Raw genomic sequence first — 27,526 nt, 5'->3', positions numbered from 1 at the left:
AATGTCTAAAGATAGAGGAGTGATGGCTGAATTTAGGCATAATGAAGAAAGCTGAGACAAAAATTCCAGCAGAGGGAAAACTGATCAGATGCTAATGGATTAGCCTCACAGAATCCCACAAAGGCCTTGGAATTGGAGGCATCAAGCACAGTGGACTATGGGAGTGAGATGTGGAGGTTAGTTAGACTCTACAATGAAAAGTTAGACCTTCACATTCTCAACACTTCCTGGGGGCATAACCAGGTGATTCCCCCTCCCCTTTCCCATACAAGTCAATGTTAATGCTAGATAAATTGAAAAGAAGAGCACAGGGGTAGGACACCAGACTAAAAACAGAAGGCGAATTGGACAACAAGAGCCTGTAGCCCCTTGCCCAGCTGGGTATCAGAATACCAGCACCCAGACTTACATCCCTTCTACAGGATTAGAAGATCCTTCTCTGAAGAAACGTAATGGCCCCAGAAGGAAGCCTCCTGAGAGATACAGAAATTTGAAAAAACTGGGTCCCAGCCCAGCCACTCCACAGGAAGCACCCCCCCCCCCGAAGCACACAGTTTCCAATAAGCTCTTCAGAACCTTCCATTTAAATATGAAAGGACATCCAAGGAAAACCTACACTACAAGTCAGAAACCTAAGCAATCAGGAAAAACAATAAAGTCTGAGGAAACAGAGATAATGCAGGAAACAGAAGAAAATATCAAAAACACGAATTAATATATTATGTAAGATGAGAAGTCATTGCTTAAAAAAAAAAAAAGAACAGGCTGTTGCAAAAAGAAACATTCAGGGAAAAATGTAAAGTTCTTGGAAATTAAAAATATGATGGACAAAATAAAAAATTCAATAGATGATTTGGAAATAAAGAAAAGGAAACCATCCAGAAAGTAAGGCAATAGGACAGAAAGATGATCAAGACAAAAGGGAAAAAAAAAAAATAAGAAAATTTAAAAATCAGTCTGAAGTTCAACTATTGGAGTTTCTAAGTGTTCAGAGAAAATGGTGAGAGGAAAATGATTTAAAAAACACATAAACAAATAAACACAAATCCGTAAGAACCTTTCCTAAAACAGGAACATAAGTCTTTCAGTTGAAAGGTTTGATTAAATCCACAGCAAAATGATTTATAAAGACACAACAAAATTCTAAAAGCTTCCAGAAAGAAAAAAATCTGTGTACATAGAAAAGATGAACAATCAAAATGGCATATGACTTCTCAACAGCAACAACAGAAGCTAGATGTCAATTAGTATTACCTTCCAAATATGGAGGGAAGATGATTTTCAATCTAGAATCATATATATATACCCAAACTGCTGACTAAGGAAGATGGTGAATTAAAGACATTTCCCAAGATTAGGTTCTTTGAGAACCTATCTCCTATGTTTGTGCATTAGTAAACTGTTAGCAGGTGTGCTCCACCAAAAGCAGCAAACCATAAAAGAAAAAACATGGGATCCAGGAAATGGGAACCATACAGGACACAGGTGAGAAAGAAATCCCTGCACAAAACCTGTTCTAGAACAGGCTGTAGAGCAACCACAGCAGATGACAGCAGGAAAAACAAAACAGAAGGGGTACATGATCTGATACGTTTGGCCAAGAGCAAAATGAGATTGAGAGATGCTATTAGAAGGCATGGGAAGAATTAAAGAGTAAGAAAAAAAGAAGGAAGGGAGGGAGGGTGAAAGGAAAGTGTATATTTGTATATCTACAAATATATACACAAATCAAAAAGAAGCGATGTTTACTAGTAGGAAAAAATGAAAAGTTGCACAAGAAAGGATTTGTAATCATAGTATATCATTGGTCTCACTGATGCATAGTGTTTATGTAATAATATAAATGGTGTCAATTCAAAAGAAGGGAAGGGGAAAAGGTCTTAATTATCACAGTACCAAGTCAAGGGGTAATATTTAAATTGATTAAAAATCAAGAAAATGATGGTAAAGGTACATTACTGATTTTTAAAAATTTCCATCATGAACTATAACATACAATACATAGAGAAAAGTGAACAAAACAAAATGTACAGCTCAATGGTTTATCGAAAAGCAGACATCCAGGTAATCATCACTCAAGTCAAAAAATAGAACTTTGCCAGCACCCCTGAAACTCTCATCCTTCTCCTCTTAATTAGCACCCTGGTCCTCCCCAACAACTATTATGTTAACTCTGATAGTAATCACTTTATAGTTTTGCCCTCTAAGCATGCATCCCTAAAGACTATAGTTTCAACAAGCCTGTGTTCTGTGTTTTATATAAATGAAACAGGTGTGTGTGTGTGCGTGTGGGTGTGTGCGTGTGTGTGTGTGGCTTCCTTCACACATTAATGTCAATGAGACTTATCCAGGTTGTGGTGCAGTTTGTTTTTATTGGTTTTTTATTTATATAAATATACCATAAAATGTGTGTGCACATACACACACATGCACACATTATATTATACCCTTGATGGATATTGGGTGGTTTTCAGTTTGGGACCTTTATGAATACTGGTGCTATGAACTTTTCTCTCCATAATTTTTGGTATATATGTATTCACTTTTCCCTTGAAACTGTACATCAGATTAGAATTGCGGACTCACAGAACATGCCCTTGTTCAATTTTATTAGATAATGCTAATTAGTATTCCAAAATGGTTGTACCAATTTAGTCTCACCAGCAGTGTATGAGAATTCTCATTTCTCCAAATCCTCACCACCTGTTAGTATTGAAAGTCTTTTAATTTTAGGCAGTGGGTGGAAGTGTAGTCACATTTTATGTGGTTTCTAACTTATATTTCCCTGAAGGCTTATGAAGTGGAGCACTTTTTTCACAAGCCTATCGGACATATGGATAGCATCCTTTGTGACGCTCCTGTTTAGGTCTATTACCCATTTTTTTATTTTATCTTTCTTCTACTGATGTGAGGAATTCTTTGTATATTCTTCCCACGAGCCCTATGTAAATCATAGATATTGCAAATACCTCTAACTTGTCTCTCACTCTCTTAACTATGGCTTTTGATGAAATTCAGTTCTTCATTTTAATACAGTCCAATTCTATTGTCCTTTTTTATGATTTTTTTATGATTGGTTCTTTCGGGTCCTGTGCAGGAATTCCTTTCCTAGCCAAAGTCATGACTATATTATCCTACATTATCTTCTGGATATTTTATTATTTTGTCTTTCACATTTAGATCTTGAATTCACTTGGAATGGGTTTTGGTGTATGGTGTAAATTTAGGGTCAAGGGTGTATGTTGATATCTAATTGTTCCAGGGCTGTTTATTAAAAAATGGCCATCCCATCCCCTTGGGGATGGGGTTTTTATCATTGATAGTGTGTCTGTATATACACAAGTCTGTCTGGAGATTGTTCTTTTTCACTAGTCTATTCGTCTATGCTTGCACCAGTGCCGCACTCCTCCAGCTACTCTAGCAGGACAACAATAAATCTTTATATCTGGTGGACCAAGTCCTCTTTTCTTATTCTTCTTCAAGAGTATCTTGGCTATTCTTTTTTTTGGCTGTGTTGGGTCTTCGTTTCTGTGCGTGGGCTTTCTCTAGTTGCGGCAAGCGGGGGCCACTCTTCATTGCAGCGCGCGGGCCTCTCACTATCGCGGCCTCTCTTGTTGCGGAGCACAGGCTCCAGACGCGCAGGCTCAGTAGTTGTGGCTCACGGGCCTAGTTGCTCCGTGGCATGTGGGATCTTCCCAGACCAGGGCTCGAACCCGTGTCCCCTGCATCGGCAGGCAGATTCTCAACCACTGTGCCACCAGGGAAACCCATCTTGGCTACTCTTGGTCCTTTGTGTTTCCATATAAATTTTAGGATCAGCTTATCAATTTTCACAAAAACCCTCTTGGGATTTTGATTGCAATTTCACTGACAGTTTGAGATTAACTGACATCTTTTTAAAAAAAACGGAGCCCTCCATTTCATAAACATAATATATCCCTCCATTTATTTACGTCTTCTTTAATTTCTCTCAATAACGTCAAATGGCTTTCAACATAGGTCTTCATAACTTTTGTTAGATTTATTCCGGGGTATTTGATTATTTTTATTCTGATGTAAATTCATTGTGTATCTGTTTATTGGTAGTAAGTAGAAATAGAATTTATTTTTTCATATTTACATTGTATCCGGCCAACCTGCTAAATTCACTTTTTAGTTCCAACAATTTATCTGAAATTCCTTTTGAATTTTCTATGTACATAGTAATTTCATCCCCCAATAATTATAGTTTTATTTATTCCTTTTCAATCCTAATATCTTTATTTCTCTTTTGTGCCTCATTGCATTAGCTGGGATTTGCCATGCAGTGATGAACAGAAGAGGTGATAACTGACATATCTGTCTTTTTTCTTACTCTCAAACAAGGTTTTAACATTTCATCCATTACTCATGATGTTTTCTACTTTTTAACGATACATGGTATTTTTTGTAGATACTCTTCTTGGAGTAAGAAAATTTTCTCCTGTTTATTAGTTTGCTGACCCTTTTAAAAAATCATGAATAAATGTTGGATTACATCACATACATTTTCTGCATTTATTGAGATGATCGTATGATTTTTTTTATTCTGTTATATACTGAGTTACACTGATTGATTTTCAAATATATGACCTCAACCTTACAGTTTTGGAAGATAATCAACTTGATCATAATGTAGTAATTTATTGCTGGATTCACTTTGCCGGTATTTTGTTTAGGATTTTTGAATCCATATTCATAAGTGAAACTAGCCCAGAATTTTTCTTATTTATGTCAGGTTTTAGTATAAGAATTCTGCTGACCTCTTAAAGCAAGCTGGGAGGGTTCCTTCTTTTTCTATTACCTGGAAGAGTTTGTGGGAAAAATGTGTTATTTCTTCCTTAAATATTTAATGAATTTAACAGAAAAACCATCTGGGTCTGAAGTTGTCCTTGTGGTAAGGTTTTTAATTGCATATTCATATGAGTAGATATAGTGCTACTCAGACTGTTATTCTTCTTACGTCAGTTTTGATAAGTGGCATTTTTAGAAAATTTGTCCATTTCTTCTAAAATTCCATTTCATAATTTGCCATGGTGTTATTCATCATATTCTGTCCTTATCATTTAAATATAGTGATGTCCTTTGCTTCATCCCTGATATTGGCTATTTGTGTTTCTTTTTTCCTTGATTAGTCTCACCAGAATTTATTGATTTTATTAATCCTTTGGCTCTGTTGATTCTGTCTATGGGATGTCTGCTTTCTATTTCATTACTTTCTTCTCTTATTTGTATTATTTCCTTCCTCCTACCTTTTAAAAAAATTTAATTGCTTTTCTTTGTTAACTTCTTGAAATTAATGCTGAGGTTATTTATTTTTAAACCTCTTCTTTTTTTTCCTAATGTATATATTTGAGGCTATAAATATCCCTCTAATCATGGCTTTAGCTGTATTCCATGTCTGGTATCTCTTATTTCATTATCATTAATTTGTAAATATTACCTAATTTTCATTGTCATTTCTTCTTTGACTCATGATTGCTTAATTTCTAAACATATGGGGATTTTTCAGTTATCTTTTTCATTGTTGAATTCTAGTTTAATGTCACTGTTATCTGAAAATACACTCTGTATGATTTCCATCCGTTGAAATTTGCTGAGTTGCTTAATGACTCAGACTATGGGCAATGTCGACAAATATTTTCTGTGCCCTTGAAAGAAACGAGTATTTCATATTTGTCAAGTGCACTGTTTTATAATTAGATCAGGTCTGTTAATTAACTTTGTTCAAACTATATCCTAACTGATTCTTACTGTCTGCTCACTGTATCAACTACCAGGAGAGATATGTTAAAATTTCTAACTATATCAATATCTATTTCTACTTATAGGTCTTATAATTGTGTGTGTATGAGAATATGTGTGTGTGTTTTAAAAGTGTGTACAAATTTAGAAATATTTTATTTTCCTGGCAAACTGAATCTTTTTTGTTATGAAATAATCTCTCTTCAACTCTGACAACACTTTTTGCCTGTTAGAGGGTCTACTTTATCTGACATTCATTTAGCTATCGAATCTTTCTTTTGGTTAGTGTTTGCATAGTATATCTTTTTACATCCTCTTATATTTGACCCTTCTGTATGTTTTTAAATAATGTGTGTCTCTTTAAAGCGGTATATAGGTTTTTAAAAAATTCAATCTGATAATAATATTTGACTTTTAATTAGGGTATTTACTCTGTTTATATTTAACATAACTGCTGATATATCTGGGTCTAAACCTACTAGTTTTTATTTGTTTCATAAGATCCTAGTCTAGGATCTTAAGATCTTAGTCTAGGATCCTTTTTCTCCCATTTTCCTCCTTCTGTTGAATTATTTGAGTATTTTTTATTATTCTATTTCCCCCTTCTCCTAGCTTATTATTTATATATTCCTTCATCATTCTTTTAAAGATTATCCAGAGTTTAAAGCATGCACCCTTGACTTATTAATGGCTAACATTAATTAGTTTTTATCACTTCCTTTACAATATAAAGGGCTTCTTAGAACAATTTCATTTCATTAATCTGTCCAGATTTGAGTTCCACTTTGATCATATATATTTATTCCCTATATATTTTAAACTCCACAAGACAAAATTATTATTATTATGTATGGCTAGTATTTATTTATATTTAACTAATTATTATTTCTATTGCTCTTCATTCCTTCCTACATCTCTGAGCTTTGTTCTGGGATAATTTTCCTTCTGTCCAAAGGATGCCTTTTAGTATTTTCTTTAGGATAAATGTGCTCATAATAATTTTTTAAAACATTTTTAGTTTTTTCTGAAAATCCTTTTAGGTAGATATAGAATTCATGGTTAACAGTTGTTTTCTTTCAGCAACTTGAAGATAACATCCATTCCCTTTTGACTTTATTGTTTCAGTGAGTCAGAGTCAGTTGTCAATCTTATTGTTGCTCCTTTGAAGACAAAAGGTACCCACTCTTCCAGCCCTGACTGCTTTTCAGCTTTTCTCTTTGTTTTTATTTTCAGAAATCACACTGTGTTGTTCCTAGGTGAAGTTTCTTTATACAGACCCTGCCTGGTGTCTTAGGGCTTCTTGATTCTGCAGCTCTGTGTCATTTGTTCATTTTGGAAAATTCTCAGTCATTTTTTCCCCCAATTATTTCTCCTGTTCCATTTTCTCTCTCCCTACCTACTGAACCTCCAATTATTTGTATATGAGGCCTTTCTACTATATTTCACAAATCTTTCAAATTACTTTCCATTATTTTGCCTCTCTGTGCTTTATTTGGGTATTTTCTTCTGCCTTATATTCTAGTTCACTAACTCTCTCTTCAACTAAATCTGGTGAATCCATCCATTTTTTAACAACTTTATTAAAGTATAATTTTCATACCATAAAATGCACCTACTGTAAATGTATATTCAATGATTTTAGTATGTTAATTCAGTTGTGCAACCATCACCATCACCACAATCCAGTCTTAGAGGATTTCCATCACCCCAAAAAGTTCATCTATTTAGATCTTAAATTCAGTAACTATATTTTTCAGTTCTAGGTTTTTATTTATAATTTTCAGTTCTCTGGCAAGTTTTTAAATCTTTTAATTCTTTGAATATATTAATCATAGTTATTTTAGAGACTATATCTGATTAATTCACTCTCTGGATCCCTTGTAGGTATATCTTAGTTGTCAATTTTTTTTCTTGGTTTTTGATTATGTCTCATTTTCTCACAGATCTAGTTATTTTTCATTGGGTGACAGATATAGTACATGAAAAACTCTAGTGAACATGAGGCTCTGGAAGATGTATCTTCCTCCAGAGAGGATTTTTGCTTTTGCTTCTGGCAGGCATCTAAGCTAGTGACACTAATCTGAAAATATTTCATTTTTGGCTTCAGTCCCTGTGAGAGTTTTTCTATTTCTGGCTCATCTTGATTCAGAGCTCCAAATGAAAACTGAGGTTGTTTACTAGGGCTTCTGCTCCTTGGCAGGACTTGACTACCTAACCCCATGAGTTTGTTGAAAGCTCTGTTAAGTTTTTAGTCTCTTAGCCACTACTTTTGGAATTGATAATTGTCTCAAGAAGAAGATACAAAAGCTGGGCTCACCTCTTAGATGAGGGGACTTTCCTGCCCCCAAATCTTAGCTCTGCTATTGATGGCATTGCCTTGATGGCTCTCCAATGCTTCCAAACTGACTTCTTTTTTCTTTCTTTCTTTTTAATTTTAAGCATCTTTTCTCAGCAGAAGAGTTGGTCTCTAAACAAACTGGATCTACTATTGCTAGATATATTGACTACCATTGTAAGTAAGGTGACCATAATTTATCATACAAATCAGGATGCTTTTGAAAATGAAAGGAGGTAGTATTAGTCATTACACTGGGGCAGTAGGCACAAACCCAAACTATCACAAACAAATCAAGATATATGGTCACCCCAATAATAATGCACGGAGTACTTTGCTTAAAAAATATAAACTAATTTAAAATTCACATTGGCCATATCAAGAATGTGGAGATTTTGTCCCTACCCTTTGTAGTGACAGAATATTTGGTATTGAGGATACAAATGAGCCCTTGTTCAATATGAGAAGATACCATTCAGTAGCTCATTGTATCAGTAGAAGAACTTAACTATTCTACCCAGCCTGCTAGTTCATGGGTTCTATATCTTATTAATGTCCTTGGCTGAGACTTGGTACCTCCAAAAGACTAGTTTTGGAAACTCTTCCAAACAAGAGAGAATTTTTTCTAAAAAGTTAAGAGAGAAGCCTTAGAGTTGAGAAGAAAATGAACATAATTTTCAAAAAGAGCACTGTGTACCCCCCCCCAACTTCATCTCTCTTATTAGAAATTCTGTACTCTGCTCTCATCTGCCAGAAATTCTATGCCCTGTTCCATGAAGGAAATAACATAATAAGTGAAGGGCTAGCTCTGCCTTGGCTTTTGAGGGAGCTATATTATCCACCTAGGTCATCTTCTAAAGTGAACTCCTTTGGGCTGGAAAGCTATTCTCTGACCAATGTCAGAGCTAAGCCCAAGGAGCTGCTCAATCGAATAAAACATGGTCAATATCTAATTACAGACTCACCACATCTTGTATTTTGCAGCCTGACCCTTCCTGGAATTTTGTTGTATTCAGAATACACTTCCTTTTCTTCATCTGCATATTTTAGATGGCATGATTCAAAACAATGTTTTGTATATAAACAGCACAACATTTTTCCAAAGCACAGGCTTTATCAGCATATAAAGTAATTTGCCACATGCATTGTGTTTGCATCCGAGCAGATGGATAATAGATTAGTTAGAGTTTCTAAGATGTCAGTGTATTTTCCCATCCACAGTACAGTGCAGTAGAGAAGGAAAACTACTCAATGAAAGCAAATTATGATTCCAACAATTTAACTCAGGTCCATATGTCATTCTCATTTACTAAGACCAATAGCAACAGAAAATAAAAGTGAAGCATTGAAAACATTGAGCCTAGCAACAAAGTAATGAGTTAAACTCAAGTAAATAACCTAGGGCCCAGTTTAGCTGAGATTATCTGCGGCTCTGAAGAATATTCAAGAGCTAAATTCCTCTGCTTGTTGTTAAATACTAGGCTGGAGAAAGGTTGGCCTCCTTAAGCAAGACCTAAAACCAAAGGAAAAAGGAGGGCAAGGTCTCTACTTAAGGGCTTGAGACAGCACCAAGCCATTTTTTTCCCACATCATACAAATAACTAGAACCTCACCATCACTGTAGCAGTCACAGAGCCAACTACAAAGGTCTTTTTCCACTCAAAGCAGTTTGTCTGCACCTCCTCATCCATCCCCCTATAGGGCAGAGTCTTATCTGTATTGCTCATCTCCCAATGCCCTGCCTCTCAACAATATCTAGCACTCCGTAGACCTCAACAAATATTTTCAGAATGACTGAATGAATTCTCATAACAACCCAGAGAGAGCAGAAAAGGCTGATTTCAACAGTGCAGAAGAAGCTACCAAGACAGATTAAACTGATCCCCCATGGAAATGCCACTATTGTTTGCAGTGCCCCCTCCAGACTCCCAAAGTTTGGGGTTTTCTCCAAGTTTTTATTTCGACGTATTTCAAATCTAAGAAGAAAAGTTGAAGGCATAACATAATGAATAAGTTGCAGACCACAACGCTGCATCCCTAAATATGTTACAACAAGAAACCTCTCCTTTCATTCAGAGGTTTAATTTTTTTGACACCACACAGCATGTTCAAAACTGAGTGGTAGGGGACATTTTCAAAAGTTGAGCACAAAATTCACACCTTCAAGGAAGTTATTATATAGTTGGGGATTTAAACTGTACAAACATGAAATAATTCAAGATAATTAGGTCCTAAAGTTGGTGGCCTTGATTATAAGTGAAACAGGAGCTCAGAGAAGTGAGAAATCAGGTGGGGCTGAAGTTTCACGGAGGAAATACATGGCAGAGACAGACTGGTTATTTGTTAAACCTGTTTCTTCTTTGTCCTAGACACACATCCAGACTACTTTTCCCAGCAACCCCTCTTTGCAGTCAGATGTGGCAATCTTACCAAGTATTAGCTAATAGAATGGGAAAGGAAGTGGAATGTGCCACATCTAGGGCTGGCTGGTAAAAACATGCCACTCATGAGTCTCCACATTCTTTCCTTTTTTGCCAGTGTGATCCAAATAAGCACAATGACCTTGGGAGCCATAGATTGACAATGGCAGAGCCATAGGAAGGAAAGTGGCTCATACCCTAAATCACCACCTGAATCAGAGCCATCCCTTAATCAGGGATACCCATTTTGGACATATAAGGAATAAACATCTATTGTTTTGATTCACTGCACTATGTTGGGTTTATTGAAGCAACTAGTGTTACCTCAACTAATACAAGTTAAGGCTTAAATTACCCCAGAATATGTGTGTCAGGAGGTAATATTTTGAAAATAATGACTGTGCTTTGCCTCTACGGTTTTTTGCACATATAATCTTCACCCTAGTTGCCCAGAGGCATTCATATGTTTCAGGGACTATTAGGATTATTAAATAAGGAATACAAAGAGAAAGAATAGTTCTTTTTCTGGCAATATGGCAGAATAGATACCTTTAAAATCTTCTGAAAACAATCAAAAATGCTGGACAAAACATTGCCTCAAAAATAGTTTGAAATGCTAACTTAGGCTTCTGTTTTTACAAGTTAGCAGGGCATAAGGGTCAGCGATAAAGTTGCTGGCACTGACAAAGCCAGGGCCCACCAAGGTACAAAGTGTAATAGGAGGTGCCCTGCTAAAGATAGGACTCCAAAAGGCTACCAGAATTGCCTGTCTCAAGAATCAGTGCTCAGTAGAAGGGAGAAAATCTTTACTGAACATTTATAACCATAAGACAATCCTTACATGGGTTTTGAGTATGAATTGATTACATGGTCGGTCCCCAAACCTCTAGTTGAGAATTTTTAAGTCCTTGCTTTGCAGATTGGTGATGATCCCAGGCACTTGGGAGAAACAAATGTAAAATCTAGTGAAACTCACCTTCAATTCAAACCTCAAATCATTCCCATTGATAAAGTCAAAAAAAAACAAGGTCACAGTAAAATAAAACAAAGTAAAATAAAAACCACACACACATGCATATAGAAACAAAGCATCATGAACAAAAACTAGCAGAAATAAGAGATAGTAGAACTGAACCCATAGACATCAAATTTTTAAATTATCAACTAACAGTATTGTATGTCAACTCTATTTCAGTTTTTTAAAAGTCTAAAAAATTATCAGATGCACAATATAAAATAAATGTTTAAAAAATAATAGAAGAAAACAAGTATATAAACTGTGAGCAAGATTAGACAGGTTAGATACAAGAAACAAAAAAGACTGAAAACATTATCGACTGTAGCATATAAAGATATTATATAGACAAAAAATATGAAAAAGAGGTTAATACATAGAGAAGACAACAGAAGTCTAACATATACCTAATCTAAACTCCAGAAGTAGAAAAAAGAGTACTAAGCAGGAATAGTACTCTGAGAATCTTCCAGAATTGATGAAAAAAAATCAATCCACAAATTCACAAAACAAACAAAAAAATCCAAAGCAAAATAAATACATAAAAAAGAAATTCATGGGCTTCCCTGGTGGCGCAGTGGTTGAGAGTCTGCCTGCCAGTGCAGGGGACACGGGTTCGAGCCCTGGTCTGGGAGGATCCCACGTGCCGCAGAGCAGCTGGGCCCGTGAGCCACAACTGCGGAGCCTGCGCGTCTGGAGCCTGTGCTCCGCAACGGGAGGCCGCGATAGTGAGAGGCCCGCGCACCGCGATGAAGAGTGGCCCCCGCTTGCCGCGGCTGGGGAGGGCCCTCGCACAGAGATGGGGACCCAACACAGCCAAAAATAAATAAATAAATAAATTAAAAAAAAAAAAAAGAAATTCACATCTATAGACACTTTATAATAAAACTGCAGAATGCCAAAGATAAAAAGAATATCTTCAAAGCAGTTATAAGGCTTTCTTGGAAAACGAATACCTTCCATGACAAATGGCAATTAGATTTAGTATTATTTCTTAGCAGCAGAAGTCAGAAGACAACAGAACATTTTTAACGTGTTGAAAGAAAGTAACCAGAATTTTATACCTAGCAAAACTATATTTTAAGGAAAAAAAGGAAAGAATTAGAATTTTCCAACAAACAGTAAGTAAAATAGGTCTCCCTCAATTGATCCTCACTTAACGAAATCTATGAAGAGAAGTGATGGGTAGGGGAGTACAAGTCGGGGAATAAATTATAAGCAAAGAAAGTAATAAATATGTGGGTAAATCTGAACAAATTTCTATTTTTAAATGATAATGTCTAACCCACGAGGCTAAAAAAAACCACAAGATAGAACTAAAACACTGGGCAAAAATGGGACCCAAGATAGCAGGGGGAGGGGTGAGAGGTGGTAATGACTGGAATTAAATGGTCTAAGCTCCTTGCATTGTTTAGGAGGAGAGGAAAGATAATGATTCACTTTAGACTTTTAAGTATGCATGCTTAAATTTCTAGAGAACCACTAAAAGAATAATAATAGAGTGTAAAACTTTCAAAGTACTATAGAATAATACATGAAATAAGGAAAAAATGTTAATCAATTCAAAAGAAGGCAAGAGGTGAAAAAAAAAGAAACATGAAGAGGTAGGACAAATGGAAAGAATAAAATAACATGAAAGAATAAATTGAAATCAATCTGAAATTACAATAAACATAAATGCTTACATATTTCATTTAAAAGATATGTACGACTGCATAAAAACAATACCCAGTGTTATGTCATTTACAAAAGGTACATCTAAAATACAGGATGTAGGGACTTCCCTGGCAGTCCAGTGGTTAAGATGCCTCACTTCCACTGCAAGGGGCGTGGATTCGATCCCTGGTCAGGGAACTAAGATCTCACATGCTGTGCGGCACGGCCAAAAAATAGAAAATAAAATAAAATAAAATACAGATGTGAAGAGTTTGACAAAACAAAGAATGGAAAACAAATAGCAAGAACTAATAATGAAGAAGCTATTATATCCTACTGTTGACTAGTATTGTTGTATGGACACCAGACAAAATATGCTTTAAGACGAAAAGCATTATGAGAGTTAAAGTGCACTACTTCATAATAATAAAAAATTTGATTCTCCAAGAAGATAGAAGAATTCTAAATGTGTATATACCAAATAGTGTAACTTCAAAATATATCAAGGAAAAAAATGATAATCTACCACCTTACTGAGAGATTTTTAATACACTTCTCTCAGTAAAAAAATAGATCAAATGGGGATAGGGACTTCCCTGGTGGCACAGTGGTTAAGAATCCGCCTGCCAATGCAGGGGACATGGATTTGAGCCCTGGTCCAGGAAGATCCCACATGCCACGGATCAACTAAGCCCGTGCGCCACAACTACTGAGGCTGTGCTCTAGAGCCCGCGAGCCACAACTACTGAGCCCGTATGCCACAGCTACTGAGCCCACATGCTGCAACTACTGAAGCCCGTGTGCCTAGAGCCCATGCTCCGCAATAAGAGAAGCCACCACAATGAGAAGCCCGCGCACTGCAACGAAGAGTAGCCCCCACTCACCGCAACTAGAGAAAACCCATGTGCAGCAACGAAGACCCAATGCAGCCAAAAATAAATAAATTTATTTAAAAAAAAAATTAGGATAGTGGTCATCCTGCAAAAGATAGTGCCTTAGGAGCATAAGGGGACCTCTTGGGTGAAGCTAACATTCTATTTATTTATTTTTTATTTTTTTTTAATAAATTATTCACATTTTTTTTAATTAATTAATTTATTTATGGCTGTGTTGGGTCTTTGTTTCTGTGCGAGGGCTTTCTCCAGTTGGGGCAAGCGGGCGCCACTCTTCATCGCGGTGCGCGGGCCTCTGACTATCGCGGCCTCTCTTGTTGCAGAGCACAGGCTCCAGACGCGCAGGCTCAGTAATTGTGGCTCACGGGCCCAGCTGCTCTGCGGCATGTGGGATCCTCCCAGACTAGGGCTCGAACCCGTGTCCCCTGCATTGGCAGGCAGATTCTCAACCACTGCGCCACCAGGGAAGCCCCCATTCTATTTATTAATATAAGTGCTGGTTACGTAGGTGTGTTCACTTAAAAAAAAAATCCATCTGTCTACAGATGTAACTGTAGACATAAATATACACACAATATATGTTTACATATATATAAATACATACGTATCTATACTATATATCTATATATACTACAAATGGTGTGTGGGTGTGTATATATATATATAATGTTTCCATCTATATGAAATCATGTGCAACTAAACTATATACAGTTTCAGGATTTAAAAAGTATGTGGTAGAATTATAAAGAAAAACAAGGGGGGGCTTCCCTGGTGGCGCAGTGGTTGAGAATCTGCCTGCCAATGCAGGGGACATGGGTTGGAGCCCTGGTCTGGGAAGATCCCACATGCCGTGGAGCAACTGGGCCCGTGAGCCACAACTACTGAGCCTGCGCGCCTGGAGCTTGTGCTCCGCAACAAGAGAGGCTGCAATAGTGAGAGGCCCGCGCACAGCGATGAGGAGTGGCCCCCGCTTGCCGCAACTAGAGAAAGCCCTCGCACAGAAACGAAGACCCAACACAGCCAAAAATAAATAAATAAATAAATAAAATAAAAATAAAGGAATTCCTTTTTTTAAAAAAATGAAAAACAAGGGCACAAACCAGAAACAACATACTTCACATCTACTCACATCCAAGTGGCTAGAAATTTGCCAATCTTTTTTTTTTTTTATAAATTTTTTTATTTATTTGTTTTTATTTTTTTGGCTGTGTTTTGGGTCTTCAACGCTGTGCGCGGGCTTTCTCTAGTTGTGGCAAGCGGGGAGGCTACTCCTTGTTGCGGTGCGTGGTCTTCTCATTGTCGTGGCTTCTCTTGTTGCAGAGCATGGGCTCTAGGCGCTCAAGCTTCAGTAGTTGTCGCACACGGGCTCAGTAGTGGTGACTCGCGGGCTGTAGAACGCAGGCTCAGTAGTTGTGGTGCACGGGCTTAGTTGCTCCGCGGCATGTGGGATCTTCCCGGGCCAGGGCTCAAACCCCTGTCCCCTGCATTGGCAGGCAGATTCTTAACCACTGCGCCACCAGGGAAGCCCAAATTTTGCCATTCTTAGCTGCAAGGGAGTCTTAGAAATGTAGTTAATGGACATAGGTGGGAAACTAGTTGACTGCCATAGGCAGAAATTCCATAGCCTTGAAAGTCAGGCTTTCTCCTGGGACAGGATTTTCGCCTATTAGCAGCAGTCTGGAGGACCCAGCTCAAAGAATTGACCTGAAGGCAGCAGAAGATACTGCTTTCTTCCATGAGTGATAGTGAAGTTGCTAATCTTTCTGCCTGGATGGTAGAAGGATGAGATGGTGGAGGGGAAGTGAAAGAAAAGCCCACCTCTTTCTGGGTCCAGTTAATGATGGGAAGGAAAAAGGAGATAAGAGAAGACGACAGTGGATTCTGCCTCTTGATAGAGGAGGTACCCCTGAGTGCAGAGGGATGTCTTTGTGTCCATCCCCCTCCATCATCCAGAGCCCTAGGAAGAGAGGGTCTGCACCAGCCTGGAACACAGCTTCCTCAGCCCAGCACTGCAGCCTGATCAAACAGAGGGAGCTGTGTGGTGGGGTGCCTCGGGTAGACTGTGGACAGAGTAGTGGACCCCTTGCAAGGACCACCAGGCCAGTGGGCTTGATGGATGGTGTCACGCATACTCAGAGTTTGCTGCCAGTGGGAGCTGAGGGCGGACCCAGCCAGCAGAGGATGCCACGTCAGGTTCTGATAAAGCCAAGAGGATTACCAGATCAACTTTTTTTGCAAACTTCGGGTCACTTATTGGGTCCCAAGTGTGTTTTTTTGTTTTTGGAGTTTTTTTTCATTAAATAAAATAGAATGGAAAAGATCAGAGTACATCAAGTATAAAAAGGATAATAATACCTTGTAAAATTTCTATTTCAGCTATACAGGTTATTTTGTAAAAACTTTTGTATCACCTGTCCATATATGCTTACTGGAATCTCATGAAAATGTATCTGTATTTTACTTTGAATCTTTGGAAACCACTGGACTAGACTATGTGTTATAAGAGCCACAGACTTCATCTGCTAATACAGAACAAGCAACACCGTGGCAAGAGACCCAGCCTCTGAGAGCCAAGGCCATCGTAACTAAGGAAACAGAGTTGCTAGTCCTCTGTAAGAAATAAGAGTACACGAGACACCCCTTCCCCACACTCTGACGTCACAGGCAAAGAAAGGGAACAACAGGAAGGAAGGGATATTGTTTTCCTAGGAAGACTGAGAATTATCTTAAGGGGCTATTTGGATTATCAGATCAAACTAAGTTTTTAAATGGATGGCATCAAAAGTTATTATTCTTTTTCCTGATAACCAATGGGTGTTTGCTGGGAGGAAGGTTTGCTGCAGACAAAATAGACAAATTGCATTTTTCTGCACCTCACGGTTGCAGAGTGGGTGAAACTGGTGACCCTACAATGTGTGAAGCGGGGAAGAAGAAGGTTGTGGTCAGGGAACAATATGAACAAAGTCAGGGAAGCTGGAAGGAATAAGGCAAGTTCCGGGATGAATGAACCCTGACCAGATCTGGGGGCATTTCCTGAGCACTAATGGGGACGGCCAGATTATAGAGGGTCTTGAAAGTTAGGCAGAGGAGGACAGACTCGGTAAGGAGGGTGAGGAGAGCAACAGGGAGCCCGCATAGGTTCTTAGTAGATGAGGGACATAACACAACAATAACAATGTAAAAATAAAAATAGCTCCAATAATTTAAGTTGTAACTATGCGTCAGGCTGTCTGTCAAGGGTTTATCATTAGCTTTCACAAGCATCCTTTCAGGATTTCCACATTAATGAGTCTTATTTCACATTACTGAGCCTGAGGTTAAGGTCACACAGCTGTATGTAGGTTTGAAAGCAAGAAGTCTAACTTCAAAGCTCATAACTTCCAGAGTGGTTTAGGGACAGAAGTCTTCAGGAGGACAGAGGGAGGAAAGGGGCCAGGAGGGACAGAGCAACTTGGAGGTTCCCAGCAGTATTCTCAGAGTGAGGCACTAGAACTCAAGATGAGGAGATGACCAGGAGGTGCATTTCAAAGAAAGCAGCAAGGAGCCCTGATGATAAATGAAATATCTGGCACGTAAAGCAAGTGGCTGTCCAAGTTTCTCAACCTGGGAAACAAGGATAATGGTTGTAACAGAGAAAAACCAAACCAAAACAAAACATACACAACAAAATAAGTGCCCTTATAGAAAATTTCTGCCTGAATGCTTAAACTCAGAGCTTATGTCCTTCTCTTGTTCCCATTTCTCAGACCGAAAAACCACTTTCTCAGGATCTTCATTTTGAAGTTCAGAGGACCACTAAAAATGACTCTTGTAAAGCGTTCTCAGTTCCAAGACCGTGGAAGGAGCTGAGAAGTGGAGAGCATCGTAGAGGCTGACGGTGCCCGGCCCACGTCCCCTTCAGGCCTCACTACTGAGCGCCACCAGTCCGAGCCTCACCTCGACCAGAGGCATCAAGTCCCTCCCTGAGAACCTTGTCTGGCCGAAGCTCGTGCACCAACCTCAAGTGCTGGGAATCAGCGTCTCCTGAGAATCATCAACCAGTGCCTGGAAGCGACATGCTGGACACCAGCTCTCAGCGCGCCTAGGTTCCCCTCGCAGTGTAACCGGGGATGGGGGGGGTGAAGGGGGCGGGGTGGGGGGGGGGAAGGGGGCGGGGTGGGGGGGATAGACGAGTCTCCCACTCGCGCCCCCTACTGTTGTCTTCCTGGGATCATCTCCCAAGTAAACTACCCACCCTGGAATCCTCCTTGCACGGTCCACTTATACCTGGAGAGAGGAACTCGGGGAGGGCGTCACTTCAATCTGTCGACATCAGCTTAGAATATAAACTTCAATAGGGCCAAATTTGGGGATACATACAGTTTAAGAAGCCAGTCAGAGTTAGCTGGTTTAAGAAGCCAGCTGGTTGGCTGTGCCGGTGATTTCTTCCCCTTTAGTTCCCTATCACAGGTCACAGTTGCTTATATGCCGTAGGCACGCAATAACTGTTCATTGAATGAATGGGTGGATGATTCGTTCCCCCAAATTGGTGCATATATATCTTGAACACGTCCCTAGATCAATTCTTTAAAATGATTTCACATGTGAGATCTGTGAAAGTACACGTGTGAAATATGAATTAGTTCCATTCAAGTGCTGATCATTTACCTGAAGTCTTCCAGAGAATTAGAAAGTGCCAGGCACCTGCATCACTGAAAATGTCCACATCGGTTCCATTGCTAGTTCCAACCGGTCACATACATACCAGGCATAGTGGGGTGCCCAGGTGAAGATTTAACTTGTCATTTTCCCCTTTGCCAGAAAGAGAGCAGAGCTCCTTGCTTAGATGAGAAGGTCAGACTAACCCAGTTTTACTTGGTCTATATAAACCCATGTGGAGTTTGTTTGATTTACAGGTAAGGGGATCTCAAGAAAGAGATACCCAACAGCCTCCTAATCTGACAACTTAAGCCACTTGCTTTTTATTCCGAAAAAAATAAAGGAGATATCATTGAATTTGCATCTCTGAGTTTGTTCAGCAGTTCATATGAATTACAAAGAGAACATTGTCTAGGAAATCTGTTTTCTGGATGCCACCAACAGAAATTCTAAGTGTAATATTTGGGTAATTAAAGAAAATCATATCCCTGTGGTAAGAGCCTTTTGTTTACCAACTAGGTGAATGTGCTCACGGATGCATGAAGGGAAATTCAAAAGATGGAGGTGGCGACTTCCCTGGTGGCGCAGTGGTTAAGAATCCGCCTGCCAATGCAGGGGACACAGTTTCGATCCCTGCTCCGGGAAGATCCCACATGCCGCGGAGCAACTAAGCCTGTGCGCCACAACTACTGAGCCTGTGTGCCTAGAGCCCGTGCTCTGCAACAAGAGAAGCCACCACAATGAGAAAGCCCACACACTGCAACAAAGAGTAGCCCCCGCTCGCCGCAATTAGAGAAAGCCCGCGCACAGCAACGAAGACCCAATGCAGCCAAAAATCAATTAATTAAAAAAAATTCATTCAAAGAAAGAAAAGATGAAGATAAATTAAGGAAGGTAAGCTCTGACCAGGGAACTAAAAGGTTCCTCCCATCACTAATGGTCAAACATGGGAATACAGAATGTCAAGAAGCAAAACCCTACTTCTTGCCAAAATCACAATATTTTTCCCACCCCTTGCAATTTTTCCCAGGAGGAGACTCCATTTCAAGCATAGACGGGGGAGTTATCAACCCTGGAATAGAAACAGAGGAGCAGTTGTAAGGTAGCCAGTGGGACGGAAAACGACTGGAACTTGGAGTCAGGGGGCCTGAGGGTGAGAACTAGTTGTACCAAAGAGTGTGCGGCCTGGAAACATAGTTACCTTAGTTTCTTCATCTGTGAAGGGACATTACTGCACATTATCATTATTTATTAGTAGTAGTAGTAATGTTATATTAATACTAGATTATTATAATACGTAATAGGGGCAGCACCTGATAAACGAAAACCCCTTATCAGTTTGATGTGATTTTTCTATATTACCCAATATTGCCAAACTTACCACGAGCAACTTATTTCTTTTCCGAGAGACCATTCTAAATGCTAAATCCAATTCCACAAAACAATATGACTGTCTTAATTTAGAGACCTTATTAACTAGTCATTAAATGGTAACTGTTTTCATTTTACAGGCTGCAAAAATGTTAAGTTTGCCGAACTAGAACATTTCAGACTTTAAAGAGAAATCTGAGGTTATCTAAAATCTAACCTTGTATAATATTCTAAAATCACCTCTTCCAGCAGGACTTGCTACTGTCTGAATCTTAAGAAAGCGACATCTGCAAAGGTAGCGGAGACACTCTGTGTAATATTTGGAGTCCTCCATTAACAACTTCAGCAAGGTCCTGGTAACTGGACAGCATCCTTGAGTTCCAAAACAAAGTCCCCAGGAACATCGGAGTATAAATGCTCACTCAAGGAGAGTCACTGGTCTATTATGATGAATACACCTTGGGACAGCTCCGTTGGTTTTCTATGGCTGTACACACTCATTCTTCTTTGAAATGCAGGTGGGAGGAGGAATAAGATCGCTTTAAACAGCCTGAACATGAAAAGCTTTATTCAACCCAATTCAACAAACAAAAGTTAACCACAGTCATTTTCATCCACTGCCACGGCCAACTATTTTGTGCTTATACTAGTTTTATCTTTCTAGAGGAAATATTTTCTTTAAAAGAAGAGAAAGTGCCGGCACAAATTGTTGGAAGATCTGTGGCTTCCCAGAATATTGATTATTTTAATCGCCATCTCTGACCCACACAGGTACTAGAAACATGGCAAGCACAGTGGAAGTAATAGGAGCATGCAGACAGGGGGCTGTCCTTTCTACCTCTATAAACTCCCCAAGTTTGCAGCCTCCAAGAAACAATGCAAGGAGGTTTGCTGTGACCCTAAGAAGCACAATGCTAATGATAACCGTTTGTGTGAAGTCTCTGCTGCTTGCTCCTTTTTTCTGTAACCGAGCATATGTGAATCAAGGGGTTGTGAAAATTAGGAGTGGAAGTGAAGGGGATCCCTCTGTCCGCCACCCCTAGAAATCTTAATATTTATGGCCTCTGGGATGTAAAAAAGGGGAACTGAACTCAATCCCAATACTGCCATTTCAGTAAATCTCAGAATAGAAGAGATAATCTGAATATGTTTGATGATATTCAAATATCATCCATGTGTTATCATTTTACTCAACACTCAAAACACTACCGTGTCTGCCAAGCAGATTATATAGCTTGGCAAACTTTCATTTCATGAATGACACTTAATATGAAATAATTTTCACTGACAGATAGAGTAACAGTGATATAACAGATCCTGAGGTGGTACTAGAATAAATCCACACATTCCAGGACAATGATAACCGACTAATCTCAAACACCTCCACATGATGTTCTTGTAACTTAGGAGGAAAGGGGGCCCTTTAAAAACGTCCTTTCCTGGGGATATATGTATATGTATAGCTGATTCACTTTGTTATAAAGCAGAAACTAACACAGCACTGTAAAGCAATTATACTCCAATAAAGATGTAAAAAAAAAGTCCTTTCCCCTTCCCTTATTACAGATGGAACCAGGGCTCTTTCATACTTATAGCCAGTCCAACCTAGCGCTATATACAGAATGGCTTATTAGAGCCCATTGTCTGCCATTCCTTTTTCCTCCTCTGAGCGCAAGTGCCCTCTTAAATTGTCAAGGCAAAAGTTCTCTCTTCAGCTCAGAAGTTCCAGGACTCTGCAAGCAATTCCCTCGGGGTCTTCCTTAGAGAATATTTGGGGCACTTTAAAAGCAGTGGTTTTCAAACAGTTCACAGGTCCTAGGGTGTGCCCCAGGCACAGCCCAGGAGAAAAGAGCAGATTCTGGGTTCCTGGCTCTCGGTTCCCCCAGAGCAGCTCTGTTTTTATTCCACTCATATATTAGGGTCCTGCATAAGACTCCATTTGGCGCTAAATATAAAACCAAAATGATGTCTTCAAAAATGTGTGAAAACCATCACAACAAATGGTGCCCTATCTTAGGCTCTCTTAGGCTCTCTTAACCCCCTCCCCAGGCTGTTCCCTTCAAACGGAGGTTTCTGTACCTATTTTCCTTTAAAGAACCACACCCTGTTTCCTCTTCCAAAATTTGAAACATACATGAATTGAAACTATTAAATATATTTATTTATCATATTCAAAAAGTAATCCAGAGTTTTGCACAATAAATGTTTTCAAGGTTATGATTCGTTTTTCTCATACGGACTCCAGCCTGGCTTTAGCTATAGCCCCTCCCCAAATTCCAACTCTTCCCCCACTCCATCAGCAAAGAAGGCATACACCTGACATTTAATCTTTATGGATTTTACTGTTACAAGCCAAGAGAAGAATGAAGCTGCCTCTTTCCCTTTACCTCTCCACAAAACTGGCATTTGGTTGGTATTCTGGGCTAATTATTAGAAATCTGGCATCATCATCAAAAAACGCCAACTTCAGTCAATGTCTATATATCTGACAACTGAAAATGAATTGGAATTTTATTGAACATCTTGTTAATGTGTGTTGGTCAAATAAGTTGTATATAGCAGTATAATGACCAATGTTTCTAATCTCAGAGTCAAAAATGAATGAACAGAAAAGCCAAAGATTTGGAGTAATTTAATTGTACTCCTCAAAAGTCCATTTAAAAATGAACTGTTCTGAGCAAACTATTTGACAGACAATGGAGCATGAAGGCAGATTCTAGAAACTAACAAATCCCATTCATTTCCTTCAGTTTGTAAAAACAAGCAACTGACATGTTTCCTGCCAATGAACATAGTTGAAAGATAAGAAAGCTCCCTACAGGAAATCCTTTGCTAAAAGAGAACAGTTGTGCCACTAAGCTTAACCTTTTTCACCAAATCTCAATCAGTTAAATATTTGACAAGATGGGATCATGAAGTACATGCTAAATCACCCCAATGATGCTATATTGCTTCTAACGTCTGTATTTCCTATGGCATAGATGCAGGATATTAAATAAATATTACAGTATAGTTAGGATTCTTTCCACCTCCTCTCCCCTGCCACCATGCAATTAGTTGATGAAAACAAGGGAAATTTTCTGCTTTTTAAAAAGACCAAAGTGTTAGTTAAGTGAGATGTAAAATTGACCAGAAATCAGTTAAGATTAAGCAATACCATGCTATAAATCATCACGATTGTAAGAAGGATATTTCTAAATGAATATCAAGCACTTCAAATTTAAAGACTACCATTGACAAGATTAGAAAAATATAAGAAATGCACTGGTTTTATATTTACAAGCTTCAATGTTGATCCTCAAATTCAAAATTTAGCCTCCTCAGTTATTTTTCGCTTAGCAAAGTGAAAGGGGGAGAACTCCAAACTTTTCTTTCTTTACTCTCCTCACTAAAACCACTACCAAGATATTGAAAATATTCGCAACCTTGAGTTGGGGAACCTCTCAATTATCCTAAAAACTAAAGCACTCTTCTCCATCCACAGAAGAAGAGGAAACTTTTCTAAGTTAACCAAAATAATAATAATTGCAGTTTTGAAAGAGCCCTTATTTCTGTTTAGGATTATCCTTTCCCTGCTTCGCTACTAAGAACACCCTTCCTTATACTTCCCAAAGCACCAGACAGAGTCTTCATCTATCCTGTACAGGCAGCCTTAGAGCAAAGCTCCAAAATGCCACAGTTCTTCACATTCAATTGCAACAGTTCAAGTTAGAAGCCTCTTGCAAACAGAAACTCTTCATTATACCGTCCCCAAATGACTCTTCAGCCACAGGTAACAGCCTAGTCTTTACAGCTCCACAAAGAAAGAGTGTTGTTCTAACAGTAGACATACAAATCAGTTCGCTTCCACAATTAAGTGATCAAATACATTCTTCTTAGCCTTCCCTGGCGCAACTCCGAGGTAGCAAAATGCAAAGTAAGCACGCGTGCTCATCCTTGCTTTAAGCCCTTTTCCTCACATCTTTTCAGTAAAAATACAGTTATGAAATCCAGGAGACTGCATTTTTGGTTGTTGTTGTAAAATGACCTTGATTTGACAGGCACGGTCTCAGGTTTCAACAGATGCTGTGGGAAAGCTTACAGAAGGCAACATGTTCTCCAGGCATCTGTGATGACATGCAGGTTTTGTTTTTTTGTTTTTTAAATGGTGGTTATGGTAGTGTACGTGTGTTGGAGGGGGTAACTCGTCTCAGTTTCCATGACAACCATGTCTCTACTCATCGGTTGTTAGATACCATCCACTTCCTGTGTCTAAATTTTTAAGCCAATCAGAAAAGTGTTTATACATTTAACAACTTCTGGGACGGTGCTTCTTTAATTGGGGTGTTTTAAGGCTCAAATGGAGTTGTCCACCGGCCTTATATTTTTCCTCTTAAGTAGAACATTTCACAATATTTACCAACTCATTCTTTTAAGGTGAAGAATGCCCTTTTTTTTTTTTTAACTTGAAATGCATTCTCCTCAAACCAGATGCCACAATTTCTTATAACAGTGTGCAAGCTGATTTTGATTGTTGGCTCTTCGTGGCCTTTTTCTTTCACTGTTAACAGACTTAAATTTAGTGCATGATACATGCTAATAAGGCACAAGACACTTACATTATCAAAATAAAGATACAGTTAAGCACCGTCTGCTGACAGTGATATTTAAGTCTTCAGATCAAAAAAAAAAAAAAAAAAACAGGAAAAATTATTCTAAGTTGAACAACTTTGCATTCTATAACTCCCAAGGAGAAACCATTGAGAACGTATTGTAAAGTGATATGTCTATAAAAGCTGATGTCTGCAAAGAAATTTGTCACCAGAATGGCCTACTTTCTTTGGATAGAAGCAACAACAAAAAATTAAACACAAAGGTATCTCAAGCAAACTGCACCCAAATTAAAAATCAGCCTTGCAGAAATCTGGGCACGAGAAGGCTACTCTGAAATTACAGCATGATTTTCAAAGAAGGTTTTGGGTGACTGTTTCCCTAAGTCTTCATCGAACTGACCAATCAGTGTGAGAGCAGAGTGGGCTGGAGTCATTTGTGCAGTCTTCCGAGCTCTCCGAGCTGCTCTCCCCTCTCTAAGGCAGCGCTGGCGATCAATGAAAAACAGGGAACAAAAGGAATATAACAGGATGTCTCCTTAGCTAAGGAAAATGATTCCCTTTTTCCTCAATGAGCCAGCCGCACCCTGCCCACAACAGCTCCACATGGGAGCTCCCAGCAGACCAGACCTTTCGGCTGAAGCACATTTTACATGTGCAAATCATGTGTCCCAACTGCTGGCAAATGTGTCACCTTAAGCATATCCTGTGACAGAGGGCTCCCCGAGCCCAACCAATTGAAACTAATAAATTAAATAAATTAATAATCCCTCCATTAAAAGCTGCCAAGAAAGACTGTGTTTCCCTTTCCCAAATGTCAAATCCGAGAGTATAAACAAAGCATGAAAAATAGTCTCTTCAGCCTCCCCAGCCAGTAATCATGGTTTTCTCCTCAAAACCAGGTTTCTCCAAAAAGAGAAATATTCTGACTGCCCTCAAAGGAAACTCTCATCTGTATATGTCATATCAGGATAACCAGTTACAGTATTTGAAAAGAGGTTTAAACTGCCCACAGATTTGACACTGTTTATAACTGATAGCAAAACACTTGCGACAGCAATGCTGTAAACTCTGCCCGAGCCAAACTCCACATTTAACACGTTAGTTCCTTGAAAATAAAAGTAATGCCTGGGGAGCCCACAAAAGTAAAGACCTAGGAAGTAATTAACAGAATTACATCAATTATTTCATAATTTTTAAAAATTATCCATTTGTCTGCTATTTTTTTAAAAAATTTAAAAACTACTATCCACAAATGCCTGAGAAACTTTTTTTTTTTTTTTAATGAACTTACTTTTGAGACAAAACTAATGAAAATATGCAACTTGCCAGCCCTGAATCTCTCCCATTCGGACTGCATGCTATAAATCAATCTGAAACCAGGTGGAAATACGGGGGCGGACAACTTAAAAAATCAAAGGGTGCCCCAAAATGCAGCAGCCTGAACTGTGAGGGCTTCTCGTGACAATGCTGAACCAGAGCAGAAGGTCAGGAGGCAGGAAATGAGCCCCATTTTCGTTACCTTCGATCGCCTGCCCCCCCTGCTGCTTCTCGCGGCCGCATTGGGGGGCTGCGGCGGCGCTGGACTCGCGGGTGGCCCCGCCGCCGGGTCGCGCCGTCTCCCGGCAGAGCTGCAGCCGATCACGGCCGGAACCCCGGCTCCAGCCCCGGCGCCCGCCCGGGGTCGGCGGCGCGGCTCCCACCCGGGCCCGGAGCCCTGCTGGGTCCTAGTGCGCGCCGCGCGCCCGCCGGCGGCCAGGTCTGCAGCCCGCACTTACGGCAGGCGGCTCGCGAGCACCGTGGTTCCCCGGGAAAACCGAAAACCCCGTCGTTCCCTTTCAAAATCAGACACGGTAGGTGCGGATGAGCTGGAGCTTAATGTCAAATCCCGGCCTAAGATGTTAAAAGAAAAACATTGGCGACAACTGAACTCATTGAAGGCGGATATTAACATCTGTAGCCCCAGTGTAAAGCGTAGGGCGGTAACTGGTCTCCGTAGGTTCGCCCGGTGCACTTGTGATATTGTACATTCACAGACGGTAAGAGAGAGTGCGGGATCAGTAATGATAGGTTTCGAAGATATAACGGCGCCCCCGCGAAAAAGAAGGCTGAAAATTGTGTGTTTAAAACGATGTTTTAAACAGTTTTCCAATGATTTTTTTTTCCTAACACGTCCTTCTGCATTTTGCTTTCTCTTACTTTATCATATGCTACTTTAAATAACAAAGGCCCATATGGCAAAACATGTAGTCATTTGATTTTCAAAAGACCTCAAAAATTGCATCAGAATATGCACTCATGTATCTCCTAAGAAATCAACGAGCAAGAATTAATGGTGGCATATGGTGTGCTTCATGGAGAAAACTGAATTACAAGTTAAAACAAAGGCAAAAATTCACAAATTCAGTAAACTGAAAGTAAATTATGACCCTAGATATATACACAAATCAGCTTATGTACAATTAGGGGAAATGTAAGTTCTAGATTTCTCTAACTGCAGAAGGTGGGTTACATGAAGAGATTCCCCTCATTTGCCCCCAAAAGGGCTTTCAGCGCCCTCTCAGCACATTCGTTTACTACAGCCCACCTGGAAGGCAACTTTTAAACTTGCAAGTGCTCATTTAAGAGGACAATTCTATTAGCTCTTAATTCAAAATAAAAGTGCTTTAGTTTGAAAAGCCTGTTTGAAAGGCTTCACGACTGGGAGCTTTCTTTCCGTCTTTGATATCACCAAGTTTGAAGGTCACAATTCTGTAAAACTGCTAATAACAATGGCGCTGTGGTTTGACACCAAAAGGAAAATCAAATGTGTGTTTTCTGAGTTCTATTTTCGGAGCTCAAAAAGT

At 39.2% G+C, this 27,526-nt stretch overlaps 1 protein-coding gene across 3 annotated transcripts in view; it reads right to left on the bottom strand.

Annotated features, from left to right (window-relative positions):
* FOXN3 (forkhead box N3) overlaps positions 1–26,354 on the bottom strand; it is a 406,233-nt gene extending 379,879 nt beyond the window's left edge. For all 3 annotated transcript variants that reach the window (XM_068541804.1, XM_068541828.1, XM_068541837.1), the window contains exon 1: positions 26,203–26,354. The gene's annotated coding sequence lies outside the window, so the exon portion shown is untranslated. The remainder of the gene's footprint in view (positions 1–26,202) is intronic.
* Between the last annotated feature and the right edge of the window lie 1,172 nt (positions 26,355–27,526).

The sequence above is a fragment of the Eschrichtius robustus genome, chromosome 1 (genome assembly GCF_028021215.1).
Source record: "Eschrichtius robustus isolate mEscRob2 chromosome 1, mEscRob2.pri, whole genome shotgun sequence".
Classification (NCBI taxonomy): domain Eukaryota; kingdom Metazoa; phylum Chordata; class Mammalia; order Artiodactyla; family Eschrichtiidae; genus Eschrichtius; species Eschrichtius robustus.
The sequence above is the reverse complement of the archived record's forward strand: the minus strand, read 5'-3'. Positions and strand labels throughout refer to the sequence as shown.